Below are 17,015 nucleotides of genomic sequence, written 5' to 3'. Positions count from 1 at the left end.
TGTTTTCTTTATTTTGCCTGTAATCATGACCCATAGTGGTCTGAGAACAGTCTATGAATTGAGTAGGAATCTCTGGTTTTAACTTAGCAATAAAAATAGAAGTATCTGCACGCATGACTTCAACTGACTTCAGGTGGGTGTTGGAAGTCAAGAACTGGTTCTTTAGTAACGCTTGGAAGCTGGTATTTTCATGTCAAGTTACTTGCGTCTTTTCTTTCAGCTAAAGACAGCTACTAAGCAAGTTCATTTATTAAGTTATGTTAGAAGATTATTTTCTCATTATTTTCCTGATTTTTTCCCCTGATGAACATGTGGTCTCTTTCTCTGTTTTTAAAGCCTATTACTAATATACTCCAAAGGAATGTGCTCTATCTGTTCACAATTAGGTTGTAATTTTACCATTTATAGTGGTTAATAAGAATTAGTTAACACATCCCATTTAGTTACTTTTCAGAAATTGGGTGTGTAGGTCAGCAAATGTGTCAGTGATGCAGTAAGGATGGCACAGTGACGAAGAGCTCATTTTTCGTATTCATTCCACAATCAAATATGCCTCAAAGTGTCTTTTCGAGTTTGTTCATTCTTATTTGCATTCACTTTATTTTTGCATAGATAAAAACTTCAGCAGAATGAATAAATATATCATTTGACATCAACAGCATGGAAAAGCATATTAAAGCAATATGAAGAATGAGTCATGAATTAGTCAGCTGCAAAAAAAGTAGCCTTTTGCAGTTTCTTACACCACAAGAATAACAGCGATGTGATCATTCCTGAGACCACAAAACAGAATTCCCTTCCTTCCAAGCACTAGCTGACAGCTCATCTTTAAAGCTGCATTTAGAGTCAGATGGTTTCTTTCCTGAATCTAGTGGAAATTGCTTTTCTCTCTGCTAATGACATAGAGCAAACTTCAACAGTGATAGATGAGAAAAAGCGTTGGATGCTGACGACTGCCCTCACATTGCCTAAATCTTGCCAACCACTCTCTCCTTTTTGGGCTTGGAATCTCCTGCTCAAATATCAATTGTTGAAATAAGCTCCAGCAGCAGTGTTCACACTGACAGTGTCATTGCCTTGTGACAGGCAAAAATGGCCTTGTGGAAGATGTAAGGATATATAGGGTAAAATTAATATTTTGTAGCAGATAAATGAAGAAGTTAAGATTTGCTAAATTTTATTTCTTTGATGGCAATCTTCCTGAGCACAGAAATACTTAACTCTGAAAATTAGTTGATGGAAGATGATCCACAAGAGACTAATCTGCCCTTCAGAGTAATGATTTAAACCAAGTGCATATAGTTCTACAAAGCGCAGAGGAATCAGTGTACAGTATTCCTAAGAGAATGTACTAACAGAAGAACAGAATGTAGGAAACCGGGCAGAATTTTTGGGAGAACTGCTTCAGGTATTGGATAACTTCCCATGCTGAAGATGAACATTCAGGTAAACTCCTTAAAAGGCACACATTTTTCAGGCAGGTTTCTCTTCAGAAAAGGCTTAGCTTGAGTACTGAATGACTTCATTGATTGTGGTAAGTTTCTAGGCTCAGTGTCAATAGGTATGAGGATAACAACAATTATCACAGTAAATATGACCTCTTACAGTCAGATCCCATTTCCAAGCTTGCATTCAAAATGGTGAAAGTTGGAATCACATGTCGGTTTAAGCTCATGACCCTGAAAGCCAGGCAGAAGGATGCTGGATCTGATTGCAGCCTGTCTATGTGTAGTACGTCACCCCTGCAGGTGCATATTCAAAGGCTAGGACTCCCTTCTTCATGGTGACACACAGCTTTTCTTTCTCTCAAACTCACATGCAGACATTTCCTTGCTTTACAAATGTCTGGGAATGCTAATTAGCTTCAGAGTTAACATGACAAGACCAAATTGATTTATGGGGAAGACAGCATGAAACACAGACAGGTGCAGCAATTCTCTTTCTCCTAATTATGGTTTCTGCTCATGGTCTGCAGTTATCATCAAGACAGCCAATGCCTTTTAAGTCTCAGGGGATAGACAAATATATAATCATCATTTATATACAGCCATACCTCCAAAATGGACCTCAGCATAGCATTCCATGACTGTCATTACAATGATTCACAGTTGCTTTACTAGGATTCTCCCAAACCAGTTCAAAAAGTTTCACGCCTGGAAAAATGCTGCTACCTGCTCATTAGTAGAGTATTTCAGTGGTGCCCCAAGGTTTCTGCTGCTCCTACAATTCTTGAAAACCACCAAAGTACCTTAAAATTAAGATGGACACCAAGAATACATTGACTTTGTCACTGGCTGAACTCTCTTAGGCAAATAGTTACAATTCCTCCATGCAAAATGGACCATAATGAGGGTACTGTTGGATTTATTTGTATTTCAAATATCAAATAAATTAAATTTGAAGTGTCCCTTTAAAAGCCAAAGTGTTTTCTGGTGCCATGGATCTCATCTTCCTCTACTGGACTATTTCCAGAGCAGAAATCCCAGCTAAAGAATGAAAAGGCATTCTGCAGCCATAAGACCTCATTTCAGAAATGTTTCATCTGGGAGAAGTTTGACATCATCTAAAAGATACAGACATTCATTTGAAGACTTCAGTCTGTAGATACCTGAATGTAGTTAGTCAAGAACTCTACTGATATATCCTTTGCTCACCAACCCAGTCCACCATTTGCTCACTTTTTGTTGTTCCTCCCTTACTGTTCTTAGCTTAAAGCTCTTTTTACCAGGTTGGCCAACCTGTTGGAAAAGAGAGGTTTGTCTCACTTGGTCAGATGTATCCCATCGATTCCCAGCAGTCCTTGATTCCCAGGTGAGCCAATGGGAACCTCCAGCTCCCATGGAAGGGAATATCGCACTGCTATCACTCATCACCTCACCATACTCCTGCTGCACTGTACAGTTTCAGCCAGCTCTATTTCTTCATTGGACATACTTCCCAATCCCTCATATTCTACTGGGGCACTGAATCTATTCTGTAGTTGCAAATCTGCAGGCGGAGGAGAAGGAGCTTTCCTGCTGTTTCCAGAACTCACAAGCTTCCAGTCTGACATCCAGATGGAGTCTTCTTTCACACCCCAGCAAGCACAGACTCTGCCTGCCTCTCCTTCAGTACATGAAACCTGTCTGAAAGCTTCTTAGCCTAAAGAAATTCAGGCACATTTCTTAACTCCCTGCAGAAGTGTTAAAGCATGTGACTGTCTCAGAGGAGAGCTGAACCCAAGACATCCTAACTATCTAGATGCTCATGATGATATATTCATATTTGCCTTTTCTTCTTACCCAAGATACTCATGAATTTTCAGATACAGTGAAATAGCTTCAGTAGAGATGTTGGAGAGTTGGAGAGTAGGTTACAGATACTACTGTGCCTTGTGTTACCTATTAACTAATTCTGCAAGTTTACTCACTGTTACTTGGAACCCCACTCCAGCATGTCTCTCTGTGCTCTGGTGAGGATCCTAGGCACATAACACTGCATTTCAGACTCCACTCATGTTCACATACCTGATACTGAGCTGTGGAAATGCTTTGCTTTGCAATATCCAAATTCATGTCTAGATATAACACTTTGTCCTTATCATCAGTGGAGGGATTAAAGCTTATATTGATATGAGATAGTTTGACAAGTTTAAATAACTAGTTTGTCAAAGTTTCTGTTTGACTCCTTTGCTACCTTTAGTAATTAAATGGCAGGTTACAGTCAAAAGGAGGGTAGCATATTCACAGAGTGTGATCATGTCACAGTAAACACTACTTGTGAATGAACACTCAAGTAATTGCAATATGTAACAAAAATTGTATTGGCAATCTGATTGACTATCTCAGCACAGCACTGGGGATGTTCTTGCTGCTTAAGCAACCTGAAAAATAACCTACAAGTGATGTATATTAGTACCAAAATCATGGAGGGATGAAGGAAACAAAGACATTATGTTGGGATATAAGAGAAAACAGATTAAAAACAAGAAAACAAACCTAACATTCCTTAATTTGGACTCAGAGTCACAAGATCTACAAATTTTATCCAAGAGAAAGTTTGCCACCTAGCATTAACAAAATTGTTACTATTAATAACTGTGATCCCATAGACACCATGTTATTTTGGAGAACCTAGGCTTTTTTTTTTATCTTGCTCTGGACCTATATGGCTCCCTATCTTACTGTGTCTTTTTGGAAAGTTAAGCCTTAATCATTCAATCACTTAAAGGTCATAAATATAATGTATGACAAGATCTTCCATCTCAACTTCTAAGCCCTTTTTCCAGATATGTAGCCATGTAACTTATAAGGCATTTGACACACTGGAGAGACAACAGATTAGTTTGCGTTGGAGGTGGCTCTTTTCAAATGGAATTCCCAAACTAATTCTATGGAAGGAAACAGATGGTCTAATGGATCAGCAAAGGTACTTCATTAGTCATATGCATATAGAATATGGCAGCTAGTTTTTGTAGTCAAGATGGACAAGTGAACAGTACAGAGGAGCATGTATTTCTCTCAGGAAAAAAAAAAAAAAAAAAAAAAAAAAAAAAAAAAAAAAAACCAAACAAACGACAACATAATAAGCAAGGTGGATTGGGCTAGTGTAGATTTTCTCTTTATATTTTCAAGAGAACTGCACAATTTACCTGGAAACTTATCTTACTAATGCAACTTCTAATTACTGTTTGCAGAGTCACAATAACACACTTCCCATTCTTCCCTTGGTTAAAACTACTTTATATCAAAACTTTTAATATGTGGCTAGCCATTTTCTTGAATAAATTAAACTTCAGCTGTCATTTCTTGAGCTATTTCTGCTTCTCAATTGAATCAGGTTTTTAACTGTTTAATGATGCATATTACCACTTCAGAATGTTTCATACTTTTCCTTGTACACTGAAGAATGACAATGTTCCACTGAAGCTGGGCATACCAGCCATTTTCACCCTGCAGAATTGTGATTGTTCTGCTTTTGGGAAGAAATAACTGAAACCATGGAAATCATTCCCCAAAATACAAACAACAATCTGTCAGCTGCCCTAGGAAGGTAAAAAAGTTTTAGTTAACACTCTTTTGATGAATCTATGTGTGTTTAATGAGGTGGTTAGAGATATTATTGAAAAATTCTCATCACAGTTGTTAAACATGGAGGAACTTCTCTAGGTGGAGTGCTGACAGTTAAAGTAGGAGGTCCAAGATATCAAATAAAGATATCAAACTTTGATGTTGACAAATGAGGAGGCTGCATAGTCTTGAAAATAAGTAGGACTGTATAAAGCAATACTGAAATTCATCTTCTATTTCTCCCAAAGGGAAACAGTCTCCAGTAACAAGACAAAGCAAAAGGCACAGAACTGTTTTTTTAGTTCAGTTTACCTCTGCTAAAAATGGGTACAAATTCAGGATCTGGTTGAAATCTTGCACTTCTTAATTCACGTCTACTTAATTATTCTGAGGTCTGATGCTGAAAATGTTCTATTGAAAGAAATCTTAGTATTTTCTACTAACAGAGATTTTGGATTCTACCAGCATTTAGGATCCATTGTGCTCTGATTTGATTACCCAGTATTTGACGGACCTAGTGACAAGCACAATGTATTTAATTCTTAGAATCTGTATAGCATTATTCAGTGAATTATTTCTTTCTAAAAGGCAAAAATGTGCTTTTCTATATTTTCATCAGGCAATGTAAAGTTATCATTCTGCAAAGCAATATGTTTACTGTCTTGAAACAATCTCAGTTAGTCTTTCCTATTTAAAAATCAATGATACCCACTAAAGACAATTTATTACAATATACATGATAATAAAATCCCCAAAGGATAGTGGGCAACTGTGGTTTGCTTTCATTTTATTTTTTTCAGTGGTGATGCCTCCAATACAATGCAAATAACTCTCACACAAGGAAGTGAAATATATCTTTAAAAGTCTTTTAAAAAGAAACAAAAATTACTCTGTCTTTACTATATAGAAAAGCTACCTTCTTAAAGGTTCGTTCCTTCCTAACTTTCTTGCTAAGTAAACCTTACACTAGACTTAGTTTTACAGTTCTCAAGGACAGCTCCCAAAGAGAAGGTAATATTCAATTCCATAAATATATTAACAGAACTTTTCAAAAGCATTTTTGTTTTTGTTGCGGTGGAGTTTCTTTCTCAGGTAAGTTTCCTAATTGCCAATATCTTGTATCAAGGATTTCACTACAGAATTCAGAATGTAAATGGAATTTGTTTATTGTTCCTTTTACTATGTGTGAAATGTTTATAAATTCATACAGCTGCTGTGTAAATCAGGGACTATAATCCAGAGATCAGTTTTGTATTGGAGCATAACACTGATGAGTGATTTGTGAGCAAATAAGCTGATGTGACATTTACTTTAAATGAAGTGCAAATACAAATGGCGCTGTTTGTATGGTGGAATGTAATGTTACAGTGTAAGGGCGTGATCCTTTCAAAATACAACTTCTCTGAACTCCTATTGGCAAGAGCAAAAAAAAATAGTGTATTCATTATCTGCCAAAGCTATACCTGAAATCCTCACCTTTTTTCTTTATTTCTTCCTTCACAAATAGCCAGGCTGATGTGAAATTGTTACAACTCTTCAGAAATGCAAACTTTTTTCCAAATTCAGCAATATAACTTAGAAATTCATAAGAACATATTTAATGCTAAACTAAACCAAGGGTTCATTTAGGCCTCTGGCCTGACTCTGGCAAAGAACTGTAGCAGATGTTTAGGATTCATATAAGAACAGGTCAAGTAATACATATTAATCCCCTAACATTGTCCTAGCCTCTAGTAATTTGAGATTTACTGATACCTTAAATGAGAGACGGTATATTCATGCTTAATAATCCTTTCCAGACTTCAGTTACACAGTTGGGTTGCTTTGAGGTATAAGTAAAATTTAGTAATACTACCATACCGAGTGGAATAATTAAACTACTTTAAAATATTTTATCACCTCATCCTTTACATTTTTCAAAGTCTTCTGAAAGAATTTCATCTCTGTTATTAAAACAAATAATCTGGAATATGCTTATAAGTATTATTTAAAGTACATATATTTTTACAGATTTGTTTCCATTTATGTTTCATTCCTATTTTCAGTACCCATACAAAAATTAATCCTCATCACATTTATTCATACCTAGATTGGAAAGGTGGTGATTGGAAGGTGTTCAAGAAAAGATTCTAGAATGACATAATACAACAATGGAAAAGAATAGTCTTACAGTAATTACTTATTTTCAGTGTAAATGCAAAAATCAAAGACATTTTGACAGCGACATTTTAGCCTCATATAAATCACAGGAAAATTATTAATGTGAATGCATCCCCAGCAGCATTCACTTTCTTACAGGTTTGCAATTTATGACTTCAAATATCAGAAACTGAATAGAGTCTTTTGCAGTCACAGGTTTACAACTGTGACCTGATCAACATCTCTGGGATATCCAAACTGAAACAGAAGTTCCAGTTTAGATGGCACATCTATTAACTTTTTTTCATCATCTTTTTCTCCAGAGCTGTTGTTGCAAGTATACAGACCTTCATATTCAGGCAGAAAAACTGACTGTGCTACCAACCTTTGTTTCTAATTACATATCCACCACATTGACTATGCAAATATAATAGCTGAAGTTGCTTCATTCTAATACTGTAAACTCACATACCACTCATGTTAATATAAAATGAAAAAACGTTCTGATACCATAAGTGCACAGGCTTGATCATTTAAACTATATTTTTCCCCCTGCCTTGGCCTCCATTAACAATTCATTCTTTGCGACAAAGAAAAATGCACAATTTGAAAAAGGTGGAATTACAATAGGGGTTAATTCAGTAGTTAGATTACAATACCTTTATAACAGGGGTGAGCTTTCAGCAGCCCATCTTCCTCATGGATCACATCCAAATAATGCTAGTGTTCTAAGCCCTGAAAATTGATAAAATTCATCCACTGAAAAGAGTCATTTCCCGGAATGAATCTCTCTGTTGTGTTTAAGCCTCTTGCTTAGTTAAATGCTTGATAATGCTTTTAAAAATTGATCCTTTAGGATAGCTTCTGAATACAAAAAGAACATTAGTTCATTTTTATCTCTTCTTGGTTATGTAGGGCAATTAGCAAAAAGTCTTGGCAAACAGTTCTCCCTTTCACAGTGATTGTTAAAAAGGTATCATGGGAATATGACCAAGCTTTTACAACACATGCATGATGCAAAAAGCCAATTCACTACATAGAGCAGCTAGAAATCATTTATCACCAAAGCTGCCTGGAAAATATTCAGTAACCATCTGCCAATTATAGAATAATCCACTGTTCATCTGCAGCAGAGAACACCTATTTAGCTGGCAAGCAGGAACACAGCAGAGGCAGCTAACAGGTACTTTGGTAGTTATCAGGGCAGTTAGCTCAGATGAGGACATGAAAGAGACCCAGAAACTCAGTTCCATGCATCATGGGACTGTATGACTGTAGTGGTGATATGCAACAGGGTTCTGTCCCCATGACTGGCTGGAAGAAGTTTCCCCAGTCGAAGTCCTTGGCTCTGGTGCACTCCAGAGGACTGGGCCTACAGGGAATGCCTGGTGCTGGTCCCTGGGGCTGGAGCTGGTGGTGGCCTCACCTGCAGGAGCTGTGCTGTGGCTGAGGCACTAAGAGGTACAGGAGCTGTGGGAGGAGATGAGCAGGCTGAATAGCACTGGGAAGGATCAAGAGGTGACAGACGAGGGTCTTCATAGTGACATTTCAGAGCTACATAGTGCAAGGAGGGAGGATTAGAGACAGTCTAGTCATGGATGGAGACTCCCAAGATACTGAAAGCTTGTGACTTCTTGCATCAGAAAGAAGGGTCCTTCTCTGCCTTCAGATCTGAATTTACAGAAACAGTACAGTGCCCTAATAGATAAGGAAGGGGAACAAGTTCCCTAGGTTCAATTTAAAGCCAGCTGCCCCTGATTCACACATTAGCACCTAGAAGACAGGCCAAGTGATGGAGGTTCCTTTCTGTAAGGCAGGGAGATGCTGATCAGAGTTGTTGTCATCGGATTCTCATGACTTTTTGGCAGCCTGGATCAAGGATATTGCAGAGGGACTCACAACGTTCTTTTACACCTCAAATTGTTCTCTCTCACTGTTCATCCGTGTGGCCACCAGTGACACTACAAAGGGAGACATGGAACAAATCAACAAGGTACTGCAGATTTCTGTGGCCAAAGATGGAAGACATGAATGTCCAGGAGATGTTCTCCTCAATAGTACCAGTGTCTGAGAATGTTTTGGGTAGGAGCTGATGTGTTCTGCAAGCCAAAAGCTGACTGCATAACTGCTACTGTAGTTATTGTTTTGGATTTATAACTACGGTCACTTCTTTGGGATATGGACTGTTAGCAAGAGATAGAATTCCTACAGTAGGAGACCCCCTAGCACAGAGACTTTTCTGGACAAATTCTGATCAAATTCCAGTTCAAAACTGCAGAACCCAGAACAATTTGGCCTTTACAGTACTTATCATAATGCCCTGTGATACATAAAAATCCCAGATTAAAATCACTTCTGATCTACCTCACATACTTACAGTCTGTAAAACTGCCTCTGGATGCAGGGTTAGCATCTACTTTCTCAGGGTTATTTGTTATTGATACAAAATAGACCAATTTAAGCAGGAGGAATCAAGAAGGCAACAAATACTGAATCTAATCTTGTGGTTACTGCCCACACCTAGGGCAAGAGAAAACATGTCTCTGTTTCATGACCTCAATTATTTATACACAATGGAACAGCTCAAACAAGAACACTTGAAAAATACTGGATATTTTGAATACACACTCTCTCTCTCTCTCTCTTGTTCCCCCCTTCTCCCTAGTCTATCTTCTTTCTTCCCTCCAAATTATATAGCTGTCCAAAAAGTTTCTGATATGTGCAAATTCAGATCATGAGAATTTTGAGCATTTAAAACAACAAAAATTTTAACGTTGTATTCCTTATATAGCCTGATAAGACTGAATACATAATATACATAAATTTCTCTTATATTTTAAAGTACAGAGGTGAACTATGAAGACATAGAAAGTTTTAGAAAATTACAAATGTTGATCTAGCTAATTGGATGCAAACAGTAAAATGACTTCTGCAAAGCACAGGTGAAAGTAAACACAGGTAATTACTATATTTTGGTTCCCATCCCTGTATCTAAAAAATATATGCCATCACTACCATGAAATTGAAAAACAAACTTATGTTTTAAATCAAAGAAACATGGCTTGGTCTAAACTCCACTATTTAGAAGACATGGTATCACAAACGATGTTAATGTTCTTTGACAATGTTCACAACCATTAGAAAATTGAAGTCATAATGAAACTGCAGCTAACTTATAATCTTCTGGCCCTAGGATGTACATTGTTGATGTGTGTAATCTGGAAGCCCCATCTGTTAGGAGCCAGGCTTTATATACTGAATAATTGCTAAATTCCAAGGAGACCAGGTGGCAGGGCAAATTAATTTGGAAAGAAATAGAAAAGTCATGGGGGAGGGAACAGAAAAATTGTAGGAGAAAATTAATTCAGCGTTTTCTGAATGTACTGAATGAAGACACGAATAAAGAGAGGAAGAAAATATGGAACAAAATGTGGGGAGGACAGGGGAAGGCAGGAAAAGAAGGGACACTTTTACATTGAGAGATGTTTATAGAGATATATCCTGGACTATAAGAAATGAGAATGTAAGGGAGATGAAAAAAGCTGAAAATATTGCCATGAAAATTTCTATTCAAGAATATTCATACTCTTAATAACTACTCAATCATTTAATCTTCCTCTTTGTGAAATGTTGAAAATAGCTCTAATGTGAAAAGGAGAAGAGAGGAGGGGAAAGGAAGAAAGCCAGAGGTATTTTAGCTTCCCAGTCTGAGTGGCACATTCCCAATTTTTCATGTGAGAAACATTCACAGAAAACTAACCAGATCAATACAAACACCACAACTGTTACTATAAACACAAGAAGCCCTCTGTGTAAGAAATCTCTTGGCAAGAATACAGGGGACCATAAAACTGCATTAAGGTTTCTTTGAAGAGCAGCTGGTATCACATATGGTTCTGCTGTCCTAGTCCTCACATGTTCCCATTGTCAGCAGTAGATGAGACAGAGGAGTTTGGTTAAACCGATTTCATTAGAATTTTGATTACTGTGGTAGTCTTTTATATATATATATATATATTTATATATATGCAGATTACCTACATTAAGAAGTAAATTTGTAATATATTGATATAACCAGTACAGAGGCCTATAGCTCCTATAAATTACAAGTGCGCTACTCAGAATATAATGAATATTAACTAGTCCTGAATCCAGTCATAAGAATACAAAAATTGTTAAATCAACAGCAGTACAAAAGAATTTAACATTGTGACATCAGGAAAATATGATATATACTTAGTTATATTATTTTACCCAAACATGTGAGCAGTGTATCCACCAAAATGTCAAAGAAAGAGTTATGAAGGAGATACACAAGTAAGAGAAAGTTACTAGGCTGGAAGCAAGGTAATGATGACTGACTCTGGATAGGCAAGACATCCTACTGAATGCACAAGGATGACTAGCAAGACCAAAAAAAAAAAAAAAACAAACAAACAAAAAAAAAACAAACCAAACAAAAAGAAAGAATAACACACCAAAAAAAAAAGCGCCAAAAACAAAACCCCAAAGGTAAAAAGATTAATAGTATCGGAAGCAGAGGAGACTTCCTTTTTTGGGAGGCATGCAAAGCTGTCTCAGTCCTAATCACCCCTAACTAAGCCCATCAAGGACAGTAGCTTTCAGTGCTAACTGTATGGCATCAGCTCCATAGCTATTTCAGAATATAACTCTTAAAACCAAGTTTTGTATATGTAGTGATGATATAACAATACTGCATAATAACTAAAAAAGAAAATGAAGTGTGTCATTAATGAATTAATTTAGAAAGCTTTAATATTTAAGTTTAAATCTGATCTATTTTATGGGCTTTCTAAACATTCCCATCAGAGAAATCTCTACCTATCAGACACATATATTCAATTGCAAAAATAGGCTCCTGTTGAAAAATGTGACTCAGTCTCCAGTTCTAGATCACCTGTTTCTAGGTTTTCTACAACCAAGTTATTTTTTTCCAGTTTAATTATTTTTATTTATTTTTGTGCAGTTCAAAACATCAGAATCTGTCACCACACAGCATTCCTAGAATACATGAGCTGTCAAAACAACCAAACATGCTCAGCTTGCTGTCTGCCAGGACCCTCATGCCATTTTCCTCAGACCTGTTCCCCAACAGTTAGTTTCTAGTTTGTACAATGTAAAAGTTTAGTCCATCCCAGATGCAGGACTTAATACTTGTCCTTGCTGAATTTAATTCAATTTCTGCTAAGCGTTCCTCCAGCCTGCTGTAAAGTATATCAGCTGGCTCTCCCAATTTGTTGTCATCTGTAAACCTGATAATAGTACATGCCTTATTCTCTTCCATGTTATTGATAAAGATATTATTGGCCTCTGGATAGCCTGCAACACATTAATCACTACCCGCTAAGCCAAGTCATCCTAATATATTTTTTTCCGTCTCGTTGTCTACCCATTCAGACTGTAACATCAGAATGTAATGCAATAATATTGTGGCAGATAGCATTGAAGTTGAGGTAAATTACATCAACTGTTCTTGTTTCTTCTAAAAACCTGTAAATTTTATCATGGTCATGTTGGTAACTCATGACTTACCCTTCATAAGTCCATGGTGACTGATCCTTATCACCTCCTTCTTATTGCAAAAAAGTGTACTCCAAGCCAACTTGTTCCATGACTTTCCCAGGGACCAAAGTGAGATTGATCAACCTGTAGTTCCCTGGTTAGTTCTTCAGGACTTTCTTCCATGTTTCTGATGCAACATCTGTTTTCTACTAGTCACCAGGAATCTCCCCTGATCTCCACGACTTTTAAAAGTTCAGAGAAAGCATCCTTCCATGGATGTCAGTTCTCTCAGAACACTTGGATCCAGCCTGGCTGGGCCCATGGAGTTTTACGCGTTGAGTTCTCAGTAATCTATAACCCAATCCTCCTTTGAATTCAGGCACCGCCCTGTGTCTCTTGTTCTCCTCACAGGAGATACCTCAGGAAATCAGTTTTGGTCTGCTGTTTTAGCTTGGTTTCACCATTCACTGATGGCATTATCTGTGTCCAACATACCAATTCCCCCCATAAATTTTCAAACTTGTTGCCCAATTTTAACCAAATGTAACTGAACGTATATACTATATATTTCAGAAAAAAGGTCAGACAAAGAAGCAAAAATTAAACCCTATATCTAAAGAATATACTTTCACTACATACATGACTATAGTACTAGTAACCAGAAAGTGTGTTTCAGAGGCTGACCCTTGAGTTTTCCTTTGAGATTTCCACACATCACATAGGGGCCAGAGGAACAGCCATAAGAAACCAAACTTCGAAAATTCTGATGCCTGTGAAGTATTTCTTTGAACATATGAGATGAAGTCAGATGGGTCATCCATAAAATTATTTCTCTGTAACTAGTTTCCCATCCCGAATAAGCGGGTAGATCTTATTGCATGACTTTGTTCTTCATATTTTAAGGAGGTAGTTGGCTCACTGGGCTGATTTTTGCATGGCTTTTTCATTCCTATTTCTAATTTTCTTCTTCCTCTGTACAATCATTCCTATGTTAGCAAAACAGTTAATAGTAATACTGTCTTTCTTCCTCAAGACATTCTAGTTCCTCAAGCAGCTTAGAGCTGTCTCACAGTAGAAGTTGTCCTACAGTGACTTTGTGTGATGCCAGCTTGATGAATTCAACTGTCCTAACAATGGCATGCTTTGTTATTTTGTCTGCCTGTCGTTGTCCAAGACATACTTCTGCTTTCCTTTTACTACTCAACCTTTTTCTTCCTCAGTAAACCTTAGATTGGATGCTCTCCCTGCCAACACCTGCATTATTGATGAGTTTTAAGAGTAAGGTGTGTATAATATTGCATTTGAATTTCAAGACCTAGCTCCACCCCTACTAGAACAGATATACATGTGTATTTTTTTAATTAAAAGTTCAGTTTCTCTTCAGGCATGTGTAATGCGGTGTTCTCATATGTAGGTACATTCTTTTCTGGACCAGAAAAATAGAGTGCAACTAGGAGTAGGTAAAAATACATGAACGACCACACTCATTCAGATCAAGGGCCTATCCACCTCATTATTCTGTCTCCAAGAGTGGCTGCAAGTGTACCCTAAGGAAGAAGAAAAACAGAGAAAACATACACATAAGTATTAATTTTCCTAGATTTTTACTCTTTTCAGCTCAGGATACTTCCTGAGTGTCTGATTGCTTTTCTGTTTAGTAACTCCAAAAAGATGCCTCTTCCAAGTGCTTGTCAAATCTGCCCTTGAACAAAAATACACTCTCAGCATAGACAACATCCTTTAATGAGAAGTTTCACGAAATTAGTCCTCACAGCATGAAAAACCTCCTATTTTGTTTTGGAGGATCCTAAGGGCTTAATCTGATAGCCCCTAATTCCTATTTTGGAAAGACAATGAACAATCAGACCCCCTTAAGTCTTGTCTTTTCATGTACAGGAGTCCCATTTTTCATCAAGCATGTTGCACCTCTGAACTGTTTGCAGTTCTGATCTATCTCCTTTGAGACCAAGGACCCAAAACTAAATACTGTACTCAAAGGGAGGGCAAACTGTGGATTATATATAACAGCCTATGTATATTCTCTGTGTTGTCTCCTAATTCTTTCCCATTGAGTCTTAAGAATAAGATATTAACTAGATTAAATCTTTAAGGAGGGAAATAGTACAAAAATGGAAAAGAAGGACTGATATAGAGAGCGTAACCAACCTATACTACACTATAGCATAAAACAGGGACCATGTCCAGAAAACTGTTCAATAGTTGTCATAGCAACTCATAAAACACATCTGCTTTTTGACAATTTTAATGTCTAGAACATAACAAGATCCAAAATGAGTTAAATATCTCTATTGACATTTATATTTCTGGTAATTTTCTAATGATATCAGTTCATAATTAACCAGTTCTTATTTAGCTATTTCTCCCGTGCCCAAATTATCCTGCTATGTTCTTTGGGGTCTTTCTTACATCTTTGTCAAATGTGTCTGGAACTGGTCACCACCAGATATAGGATATTGGAATGGATGAACAGCAAGTCAATCAGATGTGACATCTCAGAAATATCTATCAACTGCTGCAGGATGGCACATTTATTAATACCTTCAGTATCTTCAGCTAATTAAGAGCACTTTAGAAAAAGGACCAGTCTGTACTAACTTCACTTTACCTTCCTTCATCTCAGTTTCCAACTCTGAACTATTTTATATCACTTTATTTCAGAGCTGATGGAATATTAAAAAAAAATAATATTTTTTTAGAAAATATGGGAAATAACCAGCTGTTGGAAGTTAATGTACGTCACAGTTTTGGATAGCTTTCATGTCACAGCCCAAAGACTACTCAAATGAAATCTTTCAAGAAGAGAGTAAGAATTAACTTACAGGACAAAAGTTGAGGCATATTTTACCTGCAAGGAAAACATGCAAAGTTGAGGATCAGAGAAGAAATCATCAGTGAAGAGGCACATAAAAGTCATTTTTTCAACTTATCCTTTCAGCAAATTTTTGAAAACAGTTATGGCATTACTGACCAGAAAATCCACTTTTGACATCAAGAATTTGAGCAATATACAGGCTACTTAAAATTCCCTACTTCACTGCTTAACATTAGTATTGTTGTACTTAAATGTTGGAGTTCATGCCAAGATGTGCAGTTCCTCAAACTTCCATGCAAAATTTATGTGCGTGCTACTTTCCTTTTTGAGGTAAAACCAGACATTCAATAGAAGCCCGGGATATATTTCCCATATTTCTAGAGAGGTTTACTCATTGCATATTCAGCAATAAAAAAAAAAGTTAGAACTATTAAAATGATACAGAGTGACATTGACCATGTAGCAAAGGATGATATTTATCATTTTGCTGAAATAGACTCATCTGACTTGTGCTTATTTTTTAAACCACTCAATCTGTATTCAGTTTTAGAATTCTGCAATGTGTCTTATTCAACTTTCACTGTAAAAATCTAAAATTATTTTTTTTATCACAGTCAAAACTATGTTATAGGCAGAACAGAAAGTTCTGAAATGCGAAAGGTACACTGAAAAAACAAATAACATGGGAAATTAATGTATGAATTTCCCTTAACAATCAAGGGAGGATTTATAAAAACTGAGAAGTTAAGAGATTTAAAGGAAAAAAGGCAAAACTGAAGCAAGTAACTGTCTTTTGAGAATTAAGAAAACAAAAATATTGTCTCTGAGTTTAGCTCATTCCAATCAAGTAGTGCCAGCTTTGGAAAGTAATTCCCATTTTTATATAGCTATACATTATGTGCATGTATACAGGTAGTTATGTATATATATAGCACACACAGACACATATTTTAAATGCAGATCGAACACCAATTCAGGCTCTTACTGACAAATGACTACTATATTAACTTTTGCTATACGTCACACTCCATTTGCCCATAAATACTAAATAGTTTTCCATTAATGTAGGCAACCCTGTGCCTTTTATGCAATAATTTTCCTGGAATATTCCTGTGTTTTCATGTTATGTCATAGAAAATTTTTTCAAGAATATTTGCAATGCTTCAATTGACACATTTCATTCAGCAAAATAAACAAAAAAATAATTATTCTAAACATGTCTGTAAGGTCCTTGTTGTATCAGGACCAGAGCATTCAAAACAAGCATTATTATTCTTAATAGTGTTCTGAGAAGCCTAACAATAAATGTTCTGAGAAGCCCAACAATAAAGATATTTCTAATAACAATGATAACAAAAGTGTAGTAAACAAGGATTGAGAGTCCTTAAAGAAGGAGAAGGTGATTATATATGAAACAAAATCAGCGTCCCTCATTCCCACTGTTGTGTCACACAAGCACCAAGAATTCAGAT

The sequence above is a fragment of the Tyto alba genome, unplaced genomic scaffold (genome assembly GCF_018691265.1).
Source record: "Tyto alba isolate M040663 unplaced genomic scaffold, T.alba_DEE_v4.0 Super-Scaffold_2, whole genome shotgun sequence".
Taxonomy (NCBI): Eukaryota; Metazoa; Chordata; class Aves; order Strigiformes; family Tytonidae; genus Tyto; species Tyto alba.
The sequence above is the reverse complement of the archived record's forward strand: the minus strand, read 5'-3'. Positions refer to the sequence as shown.